Below are 19,731 nucleotides of genomic sequence, written 5' to 3' on the forward strand. Positions count from 1 at the left end.
TCCCTTATCACAGCTCTCTGATGTCTTATTGACATGAATTAAGAAAATAATAGCAATATTTATTGATATTAGACAATAACTTAGCTGCTGCCCTAAAGACACCCAGTCTTAAGAATAACTTTCTCTTCTTAATAATTGATGGATTCAAAGTGTTGGTCGTCAAAGGACTTGTCTTCAAGTCGGCACCATGGATTAATGAAGTAAAACGTAATGAGATCTAAGTCACCGCCTTGAAGCACCATGATGGGTCTATAAACACAATCTGTACTCTTCTCTTGTCTTTGCATCACTCACTCCTCTTGTATATTTCTTTAACTGGATGAATTATTCAGTTCTTTCTCTGTGTGTCTGCACACCTTCTTCTTCTTTCACACGGAGGCTTTTTCTTTTGTGTACCTGTGAGCTTAGACTTTAAAATACCTCAGAATCAAAGAGTTTGTAACACAGAGGTGAGCACTAGGAGGCAGAGCTGGAGACAACTGTTGAAAATAAATCTTGACATCATGATTTTTTTTCTTGCCATTTTAAAATATTTCTTCTGTGCTTTCTTAACTTTGACAGACAGGAGTCAGGCAGCGATGGAGTCATGATTATAAAAGTGCTGCCTTGACAGTTTTTATGTTAATTTCTTTCCTTTCTTTGTTTCTTTTTTACTCTACATGTGTATGAGGATAGAGAACAGAGTAATTCCTTAATTAACAAAATGTTAAACAGCTATTAGCTTGATTTATTATAGTAAAATTAGACAATAAGGGGCCGTAATCTGTTGCTAATGATTGTGAAACACTGCATGGGAAAACGGTTATTACACTATGGTGTTCTGCTAGAAGTAATAAAATGCTTGATTTGCATGCATAAATTTCAACATTATGAAGTAAAGGGGATGATTAAATGACAAGGAGGTCAAGTTGATGTTTTCAAAGTAATGCAATATTTCCTTACAACAACTGGAATTAGTTTTTCCCAAGCTCTGAAACGATACGACGGAGGATTAGGGCCATGTTAATTTCTTTTTTCTTTTTTAATTTCGAGATTAAAGTCGTAAATTTACGACAAAATTATTATTATTATTATTTTTTAACGTGGCCCTAATCCTCTGTCGTAGAAACGATGCACTGGATTGAAAAAAATATTGAAGTTGAGTCAACATCATATGTATTGTTTGAATATTATTAATACATGTGGTTTAAACTGATCGACCCAATGAGCCCTTTCTCCACTCACAATGTACCGGACACACAGAAACACAGGATTAGTAACAACTATACACCAATCAGGACAACCTCAGGGTCGTCACAGAGACTTTATAACTAAGTGGATCCTAGTGAGATTAAATGTTAGGATGGGAAGCTCCTCAAGTATCCTTTATGAATTAGTATTCAGTTATGAAAAGTACATAACAAGCCAGTTTGAAGAATTTGTTTGAAGAATTTTTTTTAATTTAATCACAGCTGATATTTTTTCCTTCTTCAAGTTGTTGAAGCAGTGATTATCTCTCCTCTCCTCTCCTCTCCTACAGTATCTTCTCTCTCCCTTTTCTCTCTCTGTATCGTATCGCTGTGAGTAATTTGCTTCATGCACGTCAGTCTCTGCACAGCTCTTTGTCGGGAAAAGCTTCAAGCGAAAACTCTGCTCGTTCAGATTCAAGTGGAGCCAAAGAGCGTCGAGTGAGAGAGAGAGAGGGGCAGAAAGCAGGATGAGCCAGGGATGAATGAAATTCAAAGAGAGAGAGAGGAGACAAAAAGCTACTTGGGCCAGAGAAATAGAGAGAAATAGAGAGAGAGTAGCCGAAAGAAAGAATGGAGAGTGACAGAAAGTTGTTTGAGGAGTTTGAAAGAATAAATACCTCTGCTTTAGACATCAAGTCATCCAGTTTTGAGCAGTGAATTAAATGACTGCTCTCTGATGAAACACACTGATGCTGGTGTTAAAGGGAAAGTTCAGATTTTTTAAAAGTTGACCCTGGAATCATACCTCCCTTTGTAAGAGATGCCTTTGTCTTACTCTTTATATATGTTTTAACACCTTCTGTTATGTTGACCTCTGTGGGTGCACTGAATATAAACATCACCTCTCCATGTACAACATTCACACAGCTCTAAATTCGCAGTGATTTCTTCCTGAAGAAGATTACATGAAAGCACTGCCAGGTATCTAGATCCCTTCTTGAATAACTCGAACGGCCTGATGCAGGCAGCTTCAACATCACTAGGGTAGACGGTAGTGGTGGGCGATATAACGATCTTAGATCGTGAAGGATTTCAACGTGCTGACGATCTGCCAAAGCAGAGAGATCGTAGAACCGGGCTTATGTGTTTATTCTATCATGCTGCAGTTTATGCTCCGACACAGACGCGTCTCCCCCTCTTTTGCTCCGCAGTGGTGAGAACGAAACTTAAGTCCGCAAAAACAACTCCATCCCGGTTATATGCAACTGTTGTGATATTTTTCCAAACCGACACGGCTTGAGCAACAGTTAACTTATCCGCATAGTGTGCACAGTTAAGTTTACATCTCGGAGAGCGAAACCGTTTAAGGAGCCGGAGAGACGTTAACAGTCTGCAGAGAGTCAAACAGAGAGGAGCTCAGACAGTCAGTGGAGATATAACCCCGGTGTTTCAAATGTTGCTGTCGGTGTTGCTCTCTGTCAGTTTTTAAAAGTTACCATCAAGCTTCTCCACCCGAAGCTCACCTGTTGTGATTACAGAATTTATAGGGATTGCACTAGACGACGTTACAAAGCAGCAGGCAGGTGAGAGTGAGTAACCATGGTGACTGTCTGTCTGTCAATCAACGATGTCCCGCCCGTAAGTAAAACTTACTTTGATCATGCGTCACAGAATGAACACATTATGTTTGATTATGTATAAACCAAACTAAAGTTAGTCCAGTGATGTCCCTACAGCTTTAGCTTCATATACCTGTATGAACCTACAGCTGTAGGAACTCTGCAGGGCTAAAATAGAACAGAAACACAAGAACTCAAAGTCTACATGTTTTTAAATGACTGCATCACTGCGTGAAAATGTTCCTGATGAACGTAAAAAGACGATACATAACTAAATCATCATTTCAAAGTGATGAGGAAAACCTTCAAATTGTGCATAAATATTGATCAAATTGAGGGAAAGACATTTCTGATGCTAAAGATGTTCTGGGTGAGACCTCCAGACCTCCTACAAAGATGTTTTTCAAATAGATTAAACTTGTCAGTGCAGTTTTTGTGCATTTAAAAACATTATACAGGGAAATAATTTTGGTTGAACTGGTCAGTAACTTACAAATTTGTCTAAAGATCAGTATGAAAAAAATCGTGATAAAATTGTGATCGGGATTTTGCCCAAAAAAATCGTGATATGATATTTTTCCCATATCGCCCACCTCTATTAGACGGTTATGAATGAACCAGCTATAGGCCTAAGCATTCAGCAACTTATAGCGGGTAAAACCAATGGTTGGTGGGCTTACATTTAGTATATTTTGTATTTAAATATCATATTTCTTCTTAATTGTGTCTTAAATGTGTTCTTTAGCTGTTTAAAGCACTTGAAGTTGCTTTCTGTATGAATGGTGCTCTACAAACCATCTTGTCTATCCTTGCCTTGAAATTTTGAAAAAAAAACGACCTTGCCTAGGAGTAATTAAATAGAACTGTTATTTTGTCAAGCATTCTCTTGTTAGCAGATCTTAGCTTAAGAAGTAAATGAAGTTGATAAGATCGTGTAGACATGGTCAGTATTTCACATTTTACACACAGTATCCTGTACAATAACTGTCATCCTCTCAATGCAGATGAGGTTTTGTTTCTGACACAGGTTTCTCCATCACGACACACGATGCAGACACTAGAGGCTGTGAGAGTTGACGTTTCAGAAAACAATAAGGTTCGGCTGGAGTGTGTTTAAGTGGAGATGGAATTGTGCTTAAGACAAACAAAAAAAACAACCTGTTGTGAGTGTACATCTAATGCACAGCCTGAGACAGAAGGAGGTTTAATGCTTGTGAAAATAGGGAGTGACAAAGACGAGAGAAAGGAAGAAAAAAAAACAGCAGAGAGAGGGAGGAAAGGCTAGTTGCCTGGTGACGGAGCCAGAAGGAGAGAAGGGAGCTAGAAGGTGAAGAAGGGAGAGAAAACGAGGAGGAGGAGGAGGAGGAGGAGAGGTGCAGAGTTGTTTTTCAAGTGCAAAGAGTTAGTGGTCACGATGCTACATCTGATGCTGCCATCCCTCCTACTGCGCTCACTCAGAGGACGGAGGAGAGGTGTTGGCTCCTAATTTGATCATCTTGTGTCTTATACCAAATGATTAATGGTTTTAATTGCTCGTAATGAAGGCGTGTTTTTGAACTGGCAGTCCAAACCAGATTTTTGTCTTTTCAGAGAAAGCTGCGCCAAGATTGGGTAGAAAACTTTATTCAACTAAAAGAAGCGCAGAAAAAAAAAGGACTTAGCACCTAATTGAAAGGCGTTTCTCTTTCTGACACTTCACTGTGCTGTTTCAATAGCTAGGAGTACATCACATATTTAAAGAAGCAACAATGACAACATTGTTTTACTTCCTATAGCTAAAGATTCTCTCCAGTAAAAATGGTGGACTGCCACAACTCCACACAGTGCCAAGCAATGAAATGCACTTCCTGTCCCCTGTGTGGACTTGGTCTCCATTTACCGAATAACTTAAAGGAGATCTATAACACTCTCTTTTACCTTTAAAGATGTCAATCTGGGACATCTATTGAGTAGCGGTGTGAAGTGTGTAGCTCAAAAACCTCCTTAATTATCTGATACAGGCGTCAGTAAAATCCCTCATTTCAGCCTCTGCTTGAAACGATTAATTTCTGCTACTGTCTCTTTAAGATTTGAGCACAATTTAATTTGAATTGTCCGCAGGTCAATGGTGTCATGTGTTTTCTGATTGTTGCTAATGTTCTGAGTGTGCTAGCACTGCCAGCCTTCGTCCTCCCAGCAGGTTAACATCCACATGCTTTGCTAAATTTGTTACGCATTGCTTCAGTCGATAGTCGGACTTTGACACTTCCCAAGGTTTCCTTAGCAACCTTTTTTTGTTGTTGTCTGTTTTCCTGAATCAGTAACCTGAAATGAACAAGTAGCACCTCAGTGACCATCAAACCATCACGTTTGTGGGCAGGGCAGTTTGTAGATATCTCCACAGCAACAGAACAGATTTTCTTCATCATTCAAGCTGCATTTGAAGCATCCTTCTCCCTTTGCTCCTCTGCATTATTAACTGTGAAAATATCGATGTCTCACAATGTCAGTGAACATGCTAACATCACTCATTAAAGTCAATGAGATGCACTGAATAGTTTGAAGGAGGATTTAATTATTTACGACTGTGGTGGTTTAGATCTGAATCCACGGGGGGTCTGAATTACTACTATTCAGATCACGGAGGGCTTTGATTTAAATACATTTAGGAGTGTTCCCCCTCATCATTTTTCAAGATGTGCAGAAGTGCATGATTTTATCAACATGGCTGCAAATTATGTAAAGTCAATCAAATTAAAAGAGAGCTGCAGCTGAACTATGTGCCAAACAGTGCACCAGAGAAAAGTAGATTTCATACAATAAGTAAGCTATTGGGTGCCTGTGTCATTACATTAATTTGAGCATACCTGCGCCCTCTCTCCTCGACTGACCCAGAAATCATTCCTCCACCACCATTAAGGATCTTCCAATTCCTTAAAAGAATCTGGAGGAGGTAAGGATGGAGGAGGTGAGGATGGAGGAGAGAGGAGTTACAGGTGCAGTTTCTAAAGAAGTGTTGAAGCCGAAGGATGGCAGTCACCGTATTAAAAATGCTATCTCAACCTAACTTTCAATCAGTCTAGAAAGAGTCTTAGAAGTGGATTTGAGGTGTGCCTTAAGCCTCCTGTCAGTGGCAGTAACCTGAGGGTCGCCAGTTCAAGTCCGGGTACGGACCATAATATGGAAGTTGGTCCGTTCGCTGGAGAGGTGCCGGCGCACTGCCGAGGTGCCCTTGAGCAAGGCACCGAACCCCTAAAGGCTCTGGTGCGCTCTCTGCTTAGCAGTATGTAGTGTGTCAAAATCAAACTGCTGCAACACATTCACCTGTCAGTCCACTGAGCAGTGCTCCTAGTATGCTTAACTCTTTGGGTTAAAAAAAACCAAAACCAAAACCAATGAGTTGCAAAATGTCAATGAAGAAATGAGGCATTGACACAAAATGTGTTTCTTTTTTTTAAACCAGGCAAAAAACATGTTGTGTTCTGCTGAAATGCATTTTAGTATGGGACTGAATGAGGTTTCCTTGACTTTGGAGCCAGCGTCATGTGGACACTTGAGGTATTGCAGTCTGCTTTTACACTTTGGCTTCATTTTTTAACAGCAGTAACACATTAACACACTCGGACCGCTTCTTCATTTGTAGCCTTTCTTTTCCTTTTTCTTGCCATTTTCCTCTTGCTACATCTTATAGCATGCATGCTTTTCTTTTCTTTTCTTCTGTTCCAGTCTTTGTTTTTTTTACTCCTGCTTATGTCTTTCTTTCCCCCTCCTTCTCCCCCTCCTCAAATCCCATCTTTCCCTCCTGCTTCATCATCTGCTCTTTCCTCTCCTCCTCTATCTCTCCTAGTTCCGGCTGTTGTTATCTCCTCCTCCTCCTCCTCCTCATTATGGGACTTGTGACTCTTTCTCCCTGAGCTTCAGCTGATGTGAATTATTACTATGAGGCAAACAGAGGCATCTCTTCCTGTCTCACATTCAAGAACATCAGCAGGTTGTGTGCAACATGAGCACATGATGTGAGACGACTCGCTAAACTGTTCTTTATCTGTTCTTCATTCTGCCTCTGTTAAATGCTAACACCACGCTGCTCCACACACACACACACACACACACACACCGGGCGCACACACGCACACACGCACACACACACACACACACACACACACACACACAGGCAATCTGCTGGAGGCTGGAGACTCATGCATTTTTAAACTGAAGTGTTGTTGTCAGCCTCTCCTTCCTTTCTTTATCCTCTGTCTCCTCTTCTTCATTTCCTTCTTAATTTAACCTTCTTTCTTAGTTAAACCTGACATGTTTTCTTTTGGTTTTTTTCTACCTTCAATTAATTCCATTGAATTCCGAGACCGTCTTCATGAAGAGGAACGGCCTTGACAACCACCACACGTCTGTCTTTAGACATATTTTCATATCTCTAGACGTGGAACACTTTTTTCAAAACTCAAGCTGTGTAAGGTTTAATGAGCACATGAATACTTTATGAACTCTTTACTGTTTGTCTTTATGGAGGAACTAGACTTTTTTTGTACACGTAAACCTTTATGCAGTAGGGCGAGACTGATGTGGGATTTTTGGCGTTGATACTGATATCGATATTTTTGTTTAAAAAAGTAACACAACAGAGTGTCAAGATAAACCTTCTCAGCTTAATCCTTCAAGAACTGAAGTTCAAAGTCACAATTTAAGATTTGAAAAAAAGGAAACGTGCCATTTTGATATGCTGAGAAAGACACGCCTACTCACACCTTTGTTCTGTTACCATCAGCTGCAGCATCAGTCAGTTTCTGCCACACTCACACACGTCGGTTTTGTGGTTTAATTTGTAACAAATGTTTCATGTACGTCTTTGTAACCTGCTACTGGATGCTTTGAATTTCCCTCGGGATCAATAAAGTATCTATCTATCTATCTATCTATCTTAAGACCTGCCTCAGCTGCAGCTCTCAGGCTGTTATTTAGATGACTGTCTCATGACAATCAACAAGAGAAGAAAGTAGCAGGCTGTATTTAAGTGACTAGTCGTCTGTTTGGCGGCCTGTATTGATAGTTTGGGAAAAAGTCTGATGAGGTTCTATAATTATTTCTCGTCTGAAGTATTTGAGTATTTTAAAATCCTAAATCCTGTGAATGCATGCCGTCATCCCATCAGAAGGCCCAAATCTATCAATAAATCATTAATCTGCTGTTTCTGGAGCTGTGGTATTCATCCAAAACAGGATGTGGTTGTTACATCAGCAAGTGCAATTTGCTGCTATAACGTCTCTGTGGCCTGTGACGAGCACGACATTATGACATGACAATCAGCTGTTCGGCTACAATTCTCCTTTGTGCTGACAGGAAACAACGATGTCTGTCACATTTTGTCTCTGTGTTTCTAAACAGATAGTACCTGTTCTCCTTCAGTTTGTGAGGAACTGTTGTTAAGGTGCAGCATGATGATGTCATGCAGGATGTGTTTCATTTAAGAAGTGACATAACTGAGGTTTATTTTTTATTTTTTTTAAACAATTGCTTCATTCTTTTCTGAGCATGCCCAGTCGAAAATCTATGAGACCAATGCTCTGCCAATGTTAAGGGGAAAAACTGTCTGTAACCAATATGGAGATGAGTATTGTAGTTTCAGACCTGACATGATGATAGCTGTTTTCCTATTTGAAATGTCTGTGCAATTATGACAATACCGAAGTACCGCAGCAGTGTTCTCTGCATTAAAGGCAGGGTTGGTAATTTTCTCCAGATACACTTTTTAAGTTTTGGGTTGAATTTGTCTTTAGGTCCTGACAGACATTAATAACTCATGTTCTCTGAATAAGGAACTAAGAAAATCCATCATCTGTAGCAGTTTGTAAGCCTGTAAAAACTTTGACCAATGTCTGCCACGAGGTCACCAATCTGATGAACCAATCAGACGCCTCCCTGACGGAGCACTGAGGGAATGCTACTTTCAAAATCTTGCTAGTTTTCAAAAGTTACCAACCCTGCCTTTTAGTGTATGAAGAAAATAATATCATGTCTGCACATATTGCAAGAAATATTCCATAATAGTTATATAATGCTCATATCTGCTGATATCTGAAAATCTAAATTTTTGAGCCTTTAATTTTGTTGATGTCTTGAAACAGGTGTGCTGTATTTACTCTTCTGAAGCTGCCAGAACAAACCCCTCCTCTGTGTGTTCCAAAAAACAGAACTTTTCATTGTTGTGCCTGGTACAAAGACGTTAAAGAGAACAGTGTTTACTGTAAATTGAAATTCCCTTAAGCCCACTCTCCAAGAAACATGATTAGAGTGTTTTTTTTAAATTACAGTAGAAAGTGTCTTGATAGGTTTCTGTTTGAGATTAGTTGTTGTGAAAATGGCTGTGTGTTGTGATTGTTGTTTACAGCCTTGACTGAATAAAGCACCTAATTTATGCAACACTACCACGACGTCTCACGACCGTTTATCACCATTTAGTAAGTTAGTTCATCAAGAGAGACAGGTGCATGAAGAGAATATTGTTTATACTGTACATTTTATTATATAATGATGTGATGGTATGGCTTGACAGACGATCTCTGGACTGACGGGTGACTGCACAGAGCGGCAGCACGTTAAATTCCCCCGTGGAGTCCGGACACTCGATGTGGGTGTTGGTGGTGGCTGATGAGCTGCTGAGACCAGATGGACGATGAATTGATGGATGATGATTCTGTGATGACTCGGGGGAGAGGGAGGGGTGTGTGTAGCAGCGGGCATAGCGGCAGCATGAAGGAACTAAAAAACATATTTAAAAATGGAGCAGAAAGATGATAGGCTAACGATGAGGGTCAGACACCACGCTATTGGACAGATGGGAGCAGCTGATGAAACAGCTGATTTACCAAATACAGCCCAAGATGATGACATCATGACATGTGAGTTAGCACGCAATGAAAGGGATGAATGAGAAAAAGAAAATCAACAACCGTTAATGTGAAATATAGTCTTCCTGACTTACAGCAAGTTACTGTAGGGTTTCATTTTCGACATTAAGAAGCTGCAAAACTTGACTAAATCAGCCTCTGGAATCAAAAAGTTCAGATATATTATAAATGAAAAAGGGAAAGATAAGTGCTTTGTAATGCAGTTACAGATTTGCGGTAGCATTATTACCATCTGACTCAAATGTCTAACCTGACTTGTATGTGCTGCTCATTAGTGATGTCATGTTTCATTTAAAGAGACATTTCCACAATGATGGAGGTTTTTTGAGCTCTGCTGTTAGTCTGTACATTACACATACTATTGATGAAGAAGAAAAACATCTTATATTTGTCAGGCGTAGCTTCGTCTTCCTGCTGGGATTTGAACTGCTGACCTTTCACTTGCGAGCTGTCATGATTCCTCTTACAGGGAGAAAGAGTTCGTTGTTGTGTTCTGCTGAGTGTCTCTCCCTGGGTAAACAGTTTAAAATGGGAGAAAAAAATAAAAAATTCCTCCGGTGTTTTGAACAGGGCTGTAATAAAAAGTGCATGACTGACCGATTGTTTTCCACCTTCAGCTCGGCTAAGGCTCTTCAGACACTCGTGCGGAAGATTTAGATCGAATTGAGCCGACACCTGGAGAGATTTGAAGTTTGTAAAGACTTCAGCTTGTTTTATTCTTCTGAGTGGTAAGTCTCTACTTAACACATAAACAAAGGAAACATAAACTGTAAAGCTTACTGTAAATGAAGGAATCTTCAGTCTCATCTATATTTTATCTGAACACCAGGAAATTCAAATAATTAATAAGGACCTCAAGTAAGCTTTATATTTTATTATTAGTATTATTAAGTGAACTCAAACCTGGAAGAGAAAACTGATATATTTTTATATATCAATATATATATTTGCAACAGGGCTGAAAGTGGGTGGTGCATTTCAAGTGAACGATGATGTAGTATGATGCAGGATTCTGACACATAGCAATCTCCTGTAACCTTCAGAATTTATACATCCATCCATCTGTCCATTATATATACTGGTTTTCCCGTTTGGGGTCGGGAGGGGGGGGGTGTCCTTATTGGCTGTGATAATTTTTTTTTAATTTACTTTATCATGTAGAGATTAGACAGGGGATAGAGAAAAAAATCGAAGAGAGAGAGAGAGCGGGGAATGACATGCGGGAAAGGATTCGAACCTGCCCGCTTGAAGGACTATAGCCTCTATACATGAAGTGCGTGCAATAACCACTAGGCTACCGGCACCCCATTGGCTACATGTGATCATTTAGAGGGAGTGTTGTTATAGAAAGAGGGGATGAGTTGTAAACATGACCCTGTTCCAGCCGTTACATGACCTGGTGCTTGCATCAACTTTATGACATTTCTTAGATTTGTTGTCTTTGTGTTTTTTTCCTGTAGACATGGGGTTTCAGTGTTTAGTGTGCAAATCGTCACATTCTTATTTTGATATCATTTTCCACAGCGACCAAACTCTGCTGGAAACTGGGTTGAAAACTGAGAATTTAAATTGATGCAGACGAGGTGATTTAGATCGCGAGGATCACTCTGGCACATGATTAATGTTTTCTGCCTTACAACCGTCGATGAGAGTCGGCATTTTCTTCTAAATTAACCAGCCTTTAAACACTGCCATAGTCCAAACCATCATTTCTTTTATGGTCATTTAAAGTCTCTTCTTCAATGTTGGCACTTTCTCTCTAATTGGCTTTTCGGTTCTTTGAATCGTTGTAGTTTGCTGCGCTCTTTCCTTCTTGTTGTTTTTTTTGCCAAAGATAAGGGATTGACGGTACATTTTGTGCACTGATACCTTGAGCAGGGTCCTCGAACCTCTCTGATCAGAGCTGCGTCCTTACTGAGAGATCCGCTTGACAGAAATCACAGAGAAAAGAACACTGTAATTGACCAATCAGAATCCAGTATTCAACAACACACAGATAACTGACAGAGGAAATGTCTTTACTGCAGGTTGAAATGTTTTAAAGTGGACTCCAGAGATAAGTGTACATACAGCGGACAGGCTGTGTTTTTATTATTGGCAGTTAGGAAATATGGTCACACACACACACACACACACACACACACACACACACACACACACACACACACACAGAGAGAAAGACACCCGGCATTCCCCCCATTGACATTCAGTTGTCAGAATTTATAGCAGTAATAACATTAGTATGACCAGTGGACCCTGAGAAACTGATGCTAGCTGTGTGTCTCTGTAATGAGCTTTAGGCCTCACAGTGAGCTCCTCTCCATCCCCGCGTCATTTGTTCATCTGTGTTTTGTTCCGGTGAGACCCAACCAATATATTAACTCAATCAATTTTAAGGGCTTCCTTCTGGTTCACTGGGAATCGTGGGGGATTGCTGTCCCTGACTGGAAGCGTGTCAAAGTCTCAGCAGATTGGTTTGGACCCCGCTGGCCTTTTCACATTCAGCTACAGTGGGTGGAGGCGATTTCAAATGTTTCTTAGAATCTCTGCTGCGGTTCGTGGGCACAGATTGGTGCCACTGCTGATGCTGATCCAGGGCAAGAAAACACCCGAACACATGCATGTATAAAGTCTCTGAGGGATGCTGTAAAAAATTTGGAAAATTCCATCTCAGTAATGTAAGTCGCTTTGTTTGGATGGATCCACCGTTTGCTCCAGTTGTCTTTCATATCTGTGCCTGCATGGGCTCAGTGCACAACCCTATTACACAAATCATGTGTAGCAGAATGACAGGATGAAGAATTCATGACATGGAGTGATGTCATTGTCCTGCTGATGCCGCCATGTTAGCTCCAACAGCGCTCATCCAGTGAACTATACGCACTGTTGCATATAGAAGATAAACATTGTGAAGTTAGGATAAGATTGGTTTAGATACCAAGTTGTCCCAAAGGGGAAATTAGCCTTGTGAAATGGTGTTAAAGAAACATACAGCTTTATGCAGCTTACAAACTATAAAAAGACAAACACAATGCACACAGCAGGCAGCCATTAAGGCAAATAAAATAAAATACAAGAACGTAGAAAATAATCTTAATATGCGCAAACAGAACAGACTAAAGGTGAAGAGTCAACATAAACAAACATAAACAAACGGTGGATCAACAGGGTTGCTGCTTGTTGAGCGGTATGACTGAGATAGTTTATCACAATGTTTCGGTGTTATAAACTTTGTTTTCTTTGATATCTGATAGACGTCACCCACGTTGAAAGTTCATGTTTTTATTTGCACACGCTTTAAAGGGGTTGATTTTCTTTTACAACTCATCTGTTTTGATCATATGGATTGGAGTTTTGCATAAATCGAGGCGTGGCTGAGTTGACTGACAGGTTGGTTTGTTGTAGCTGATTACCAGGAGGCTCAACTCCACGTCTTTGAGCTGTCTCAAACTTACTTTTTGGTCAACTTACAGTTTGGCGACCGCCATTGTTGGGCTTTTAAACTACACTTCAGAAACCAACTGGTGACATCACTGAGCCTACGTCCATGTTTTATACAGTCTTGGTCTTCAGCCCAATATAAGATTCTGTGCAATCCTAGTATGTGTCATACTTTTAAACTGTTTAATTTAGATAAATAATAGTTAATGCTTTAACTGTTTGCTTGATTGTTTATTTTCTTTGAAGCACTTTTGCCAGTTTTTTTTTTTTGACAGTTGTACAATGCAGATTCATCTTAAGAGAGAATATAACTTTCTCTGCCTACATTTCTTTAAACTCTTGGGTGTTTCTTACAGCAAAGAAAGGAACAGAGATACATGTGCCATTCGTTTATGGGACTGACTGAATGTTGTCTCCTGCTGTCAGTTTTTCTTGCAGAGCCCGTGATGGATCTTGTTTTGTCATGGTAACTGTCGCTGTTATGGTTAGGTGGCCTTTAACGTGGCCTAAAGGTCACCGACACGAGCTGCATGATGCTTCACCGACCGGACACATGTAGACTCTAAACCAGCTGAGAGAGGCCAGGAGATGCTCTCTCTTTATTATTTATTTAAGCTTGTTCGACCCATCTCTGCAGTCACACAATTTCTATTTTCTTACACCCTCCAATACGTGGGAGGGTGTCTAGAAGGAAACATTCAAGTATACTTTATGCCATTTATAAAACAATAAATGATTCATGCTCAAGTTTTTCTTATGCTTCAGGAGCTCATAAAGAAGCTGTGTCCCAGTCTGAGGACACACCAGACCTCTCTTTGAGTAGCTTCACTCGTAGAGAGCTGAGACATTGACACAAAAAAATCTGTAAGTGACATATTTAGATAAAATGTGTAATTTCAGAGGCTGCATTACGATACAAATGTACTCTCTCCATCTGTTGAACATCGGAGCTGTGAAGGGAGCAATCTTCTTCATGTATGAAAGATCAGTCTGTAACCATGGTAACGTGTATGTGTATCAGGATGAATGGCTGTACCCTGATACATAATAGCGACTTCTAGCCAAGACTTCTTTTTCCTTGTGCTGCATTTTAAATTGAGCAGCAACCGATCAAATGTGAGGCGGAGTTCTTTCCCACAGGTATGTCTGCTAAGTAAACGCTGCCATTTCTTGGTTCATAACATCCTAAAGGGGAACGCCCTTTCATCTGTTTCTGGTGAGTTTCAGTATATCTGTAAATAATAAGTTGCACAGAGGCTTCAATCAGGCTTTCTTTAGCAGTATAATCCTGATAAAGAAACATATTTTCCTGTGACTTACTTACAGTTATTGGGACTTACGTTTGCAAAGATAACACCACCATGATACATATTGGTAAACATGTAAAAATGAAAGCTCTGTTAGTCTGTTCCCAAGAGGGGAAGGAAACACCATTTATAATGTTTGTTTGCTGAATGGTGGTCAGGATTCATTCCAGGATGTGTGGAAATCAAAACGCTGATTTGTCATCATCAGCATCAAGCAGATCTGTCACTCATGTTGAAATATTTTTTCTGGAAGGGACTCTTAGCTGCACTTGCATGCAGATATCTTTTTATAGAGATAAATAGAGAATAAGAACCACAGATTAGCTACCAGAAATAGTGTGAACTATGCCTGCAGCTCTTTTAGACACACCCTAGAGAGAGTAAAACAAGGGTTCATTTTTGCATGAATGTACTCTATAATGTGATTCCCTTTTTGGATCACAGGGTGTTTGTTGTATAAAGAAGGAGACCTCTCCAGATAATTAGGTCCTGTTTCAAAAACCTTGTTAACTAGGGCAGCCCCTTAATAAATAAAGATCGTAGCTGGGAAAAACTGCTGAGGGAGCAGAACTATTCTCATTGGCTGAGGTAAATACCAAATCATTCATCTTATAACTAGATACATGTAGCCACCAGTTCATGCAGTGACTACACAAAAAACAGTGTTTACCACAGAAAAAAAAGAGATAAGATTTAACATCTGCAAAAGCCCCCCACAAAGAAAAAAAAGTATCACTTTTCTGTTAACAATTAAAATCCGTTTTAACTGATTTCTTGAGACATGATGACTTAAATAGTGGCTTAACTAAGCAGCTTAATAACTAGTATCGGTCTAATTTGTAACATTGAACGACTGAAACTCTAATGTAGCAGTTCAATATCTAGCTGAGATGATCGACTGATTTAAAGTAAATCTTATTAGAAATAGCACAATGATAACAGTTTTACATCACATGGTAGAGTCAGTTTTGTTTCAACTTTGCATGACGGAAATGCAACATTCAATATTTTTCTTTCTTACTTCCTGTTATACCACTACAACCCACACACACACACACACACACACTAAAACACACGTGCACACGTGCATACAAACCGACACACAGACACACAGACACACACACAACACACATGAACACACAGCCTGACCTGAGGCTGACCTGCTCTGCATTTTCTAACTGATAAGGGTGTGTGGGTGAGGATGTGTGTGTGTGTGTGAGAGAGAGAGTGTGTTCAAAGCTAGCCAACAGTAGCTCAGCTCCACCCTCTTTTTACTAAGATCAACAGAGAGAGGGAGAAGAGAAACATCAAGGACAAGGAAAAGGGGCAGACAGAATCATCATAACTGCATCTGAAGGCTCTGTACGTAGTTAACTAAGAAACAGGCAGCTAACTGATTAGCTTTAAAGCTACCAGTCAACGAATTAAATCAGCCAGCTTACCAGGTTTGTTTGCTCTCGTAGTTGCTCAGCATTAAGTTTTTAAAATCAGTTGGCCAGTTCAGCCAGTAAAACTATTTTAGCAGTCGCTCTTTGAGTTAGTAACTTCAGTGAAATTCTTGGGTTGGTTTGTACTTCAGTTACCTGGTAAGTCGGTTGGTCAGTAAACAGTTTAGTTGGGTAGTTAATTGGTTTTATTCAGTAGTTGGTCATTGAGTTCTTTGTTATGTCTGTCAGTTCATCAGTTAGCTGGAAAGTTGATCACACAACTTCTGAGGAAAAATGGCCACCAAAAAGTTTGTCATTGGTTTGATTGGTTTGATTTAACAAGGTCAAAATATTTGTTCAGTTAGCCAGTTCAGTAAGTATTGTTTTCTGTCACTTTGTCAGCCTTTAATTAATGGTTGGCTGGTCAGTCACTCTTTAAGTAATTTAGACAAGGTCAGTTAAGCTGTTCAGTTAGTCAATGAACTGGTTTGTTGGTCAGGTAGTTTAGTTCAGTGCTTTTGGTTGGTTCTTCGAACATAAAGTCACTAACTGGCTGAAACCAGTCAGGAAAATCGATAAAGGACTTCTGGATACAACTTTCTTCCCATGTCCTGCATTGCTTACAGCCTGACTAGCAGCTTGGAAGGCAAGTAGTGGACGACAGAGGATAATGGTAATCTGTAAATAATAATTACATTTGAAAAAGTGTTTCCGTTTTGGGGATAACCTTTCATCCAACCATTTAACAACTATGGCCTGTAACTTGGCAAAATACTGGTCACTAGTCAGCTTATCATTTAGTTAGCTAGGTAGGCGTTTGGGTAGTTGGTTATTAAAATGGTTAACAAGTCTTGTAGTTATATGGATTTTGGTTTTGTGGTTATTTAAACAATTATCTAGTTTAGCTAATCAGAAAACTGCTAAATTGGTCAGTTTATAAGATTTGTATTGGGTTTTTCAATTAAGTCATGGTGGGTTTTTTTTCAGTCTTTCTTTAATTTCCCAGGCAGAAATATATGTTGGTTAACCACCAGTCTACAAGGCAGTCATCAATCCTTCCCTCCAGCCAGGCAGCGAGTCAGCTGGTCGGGGAGGGGAGTGTCTCTCTGCTCTTTTGCCTCTAGCTCAACGAGAGTCAGCCACCCAGTCGTCCAGAGTCTTACACAGTCACACAGTCACTCCTATAGTCAGTCAGTCTGTCAGTCCATCCGTCTGTGGGTGTAGATGCAGGGCTGCTGGTCAGCTGCTCTGGAAGGCTGGTATCTCCCTGAGGATCTCACACTGCAGAATCAGCTGAGGAGCCGCTGACTGAGAGGTAAGACGCTCAGACGCTCAGCAGGATGTTTGTTTGGCTAAGTTAATTTCAGATGCTGTTTGCTGACTTTCGTGGGCATGTGACAGGCTGCAGGCAGGGAGGCTCTGTGCACAAACACAGAGACCAAAACTCAGCATGAAAAGTTTTTAAGAGGGAAAAATCTAAGGGCCTCTTTTGGTGCAATTGTTTCTGTGGATGTGCTCACATCCTTTTACATGAGCAGATAACTATTGCTGTGTTTTTGCATTCAGCTGCATCATCCAGGCTGGCTTGTTATCTGGACTCTGAGCGTTGTAAATCTACTCTCATGCTCGGTCTCATGATACTGGAGAAGTTCAGAAGCAAAGCAGGACCCTCGGGGCTGTTTAATTCTCAAGTCAATCTCATTTTTATTATGTGTGACATGATTCAATTTGTGTTCCGATCAGACAACGTGACACCACTTTGACTAAAGCCTTTCTTTCTATCTTTTTTTCAAGAGGGAATGGGGAAACTTTGATTAGCCTCACTTTAGGTGTGAAGCAGCGTTTCATAACAGTCAAATTAGTGACATGAATGAGTAAGAGCAAGAAATAGAAAGAGGTTGGTCAGGATTTGACAAAAGAAATGTTCAAGAAAAGCTGCAGCCTTTGGCAGACAAATGAGGCCAACTTAACATTCTCCATTGTCCTGTTCCAAAGCACTTCTAAAAGCATCGTAGAAATAAGCTCTCATGTTGTGCTTTTATTAATTTTTCAAAGTCAGCCTGCCTTAAAAAGCTTTCAACATTATCTCTACAAGGGAGGAAGGAATATGAAGAAAAAGTCAGAGAAGAAAGTGAAAACGTCACCCAAGACTAATTTACTCTTCTTCTGAGACTTTCAGGGAAGTTTTGAAGGCGACAACAGGATTTAAATTCCTTCTTTATGTCGTATCTCGAAGGCCCCGGTCCCACCACAGTTTCAAATGGCTTGCAGGTACAAAGTTATTAGAAAGGAGTCAGTCAGTGGTGCAAGTACGACTTGGGAGGGGAAAAAATGTGGGAACTTGCTGCTATTCTGTTAGTGAGCAAGCTTGTGACTCTGTTATGACAGCTGTTGAGCTGGATAGCTCAGAGTGTTATTGTCCTTGACTACAATCAGCGTTTCCAGCGTGCAAACGTGTTAGCGGTTTCCTGACGTGCTGCAGTTTTTATCCAAAAATCTCTGTGACCTTCAACTTATAAGACTAGGAAGCTTTGACGTCATTATACTGATGTGAACATAACAAAACAACAGCATATATGGTCAGCCTATACCAAAAACATGGCAGTCAACTCTCTTTTGTTTTCCATTAACGACATCTTTGTAGCTTATTTCTCTGCAAACCCATTCCCACTCCCAACTCATCAAACATGGCTGCTTGCTCAGTTATCCAATGTATTAAAAATGTATCTCTTGTGCATGCGTGTGCACCACAGTATGCTCCATCCGATGGCACGACCAAAGCCCTCTGGAAGTGCACAAGATCAGACGATAATAACATACCAACAACAGGTTACTTAGCCTTTCCCAGGTTATGATCTTGAGTCTGCCCATGGGGGTTAAATTTAAAATTGACCAGATGCTCCTTATGTTCCAATGTGTGACCTTCTGTCTGAGTGGATCTGCTCTTAAGCTTGATGCGTGCTGGACTCAGGCTCCTTTGACAAGACTCCAGGCATGTTTTAAGGGGAGCCGAGTGAAGAGACGCTTCTTGTAAACATGTGAGACCTGCCATGGTATGTTCAGAGGAAACATCAGGATTGACTTGAGTGGATGGGCGCGGCAGACGTGTGCAGTGGTATCAAGCAGTCACACATTCAAACACAAACCATGACCTTTAACCTAACCAGGGAAGGTATTTTTGGTGTCTTTACTTAACCAAATTGTTGTGGCATTGTAACTAACAAGACTGACTAGAGGCACATGGGATTTATTGGAACACCGGCCGTAGCCTTCAGGACACTCCTAATTTATTTTCTTCATTCTGTCCTTTCCACATCGTTCATATCCCATCAGACGAAACACAATATTTGCTATTAAACATGCATAATGATTTTAGAAATGCCAACTGAAGTTGTGATTGATGTGGAAAATGATTAAATTGAACAGCATTAGGTGAGGTGAAAATGAAAGACCTCACTGGCCTGGTCTCCTAGGAAACAGAGATTTTGATTTCTGGACCTTCTGGTGAAATAATCTCTGAAGTGGTTAATTAAAACCAAGGTGCACTATTTCCTATCACCAACACTTTTTGAATGTGACATGTGAACTTGACTGCGAGTCTAGCAGTGTGTAATAGGAGCCTTGTGTGCTGTACAGAAGGAAAAACAAAACCCACCATCTTTGTTTACACAGCGTTTTCCTAAAAAAACTGGTTTGACTGCTAATGGGAAATTCATCATCATCATCATCATCATCATCAGTCATTTAAATCTGCAGAATTACCTGGACATGACTGCCTGTGTTTATGTGAAATCTCCATGTGGGGATTTGACATTTCCTCTTTTGGGATTTATAACCGAGGAGACTCTGAGGTCAATATTTGACTC

General features: G+C 40.2%; 1 protein-coding gene across 3 annotated transcripts in view; it reads left to right on the forward strand.

The window, feature by feature from the left end:
* Positions 1-19,731, forward strand: part of rab27b (RAB27B, member RAS oncogene family) — a 56,418-nt gene that overhangs the window by 9,480 nt on the left and 27,207 nt on the right. Inside the window, exon 2 of one of the 3 annotated variants that reach the window (XM_020650619.3) lies at positions 10,308-10,418. The exons of 1 other annotated variant lie outside the window; for it this stretch is intronic. The gene's annotated coding sequence lies outside the window, so the exon portion shown is untranslated. Of the gene's footprint in view, positions 1-10,307; positions 10,419-16,920; positions 17,181-19,731 lie in introns of those variants that run through there. One more of the 3 variants, XM_020650618.3, reaches the window with a different exon arrangement.

This window comes from Labrus bergylta, chromosome 17 (genome assembly GCF_963930695.1).
Source record: "Labrus bergylta chromosome 17, fLabBer1.1, whole genome shotgun sequence".
Lineage (NCBI taxonomy): Eukaryota > Metazoa > Chordata > Actinopteri > Labriformes > Labridae > Labrus > Labrus bergylta.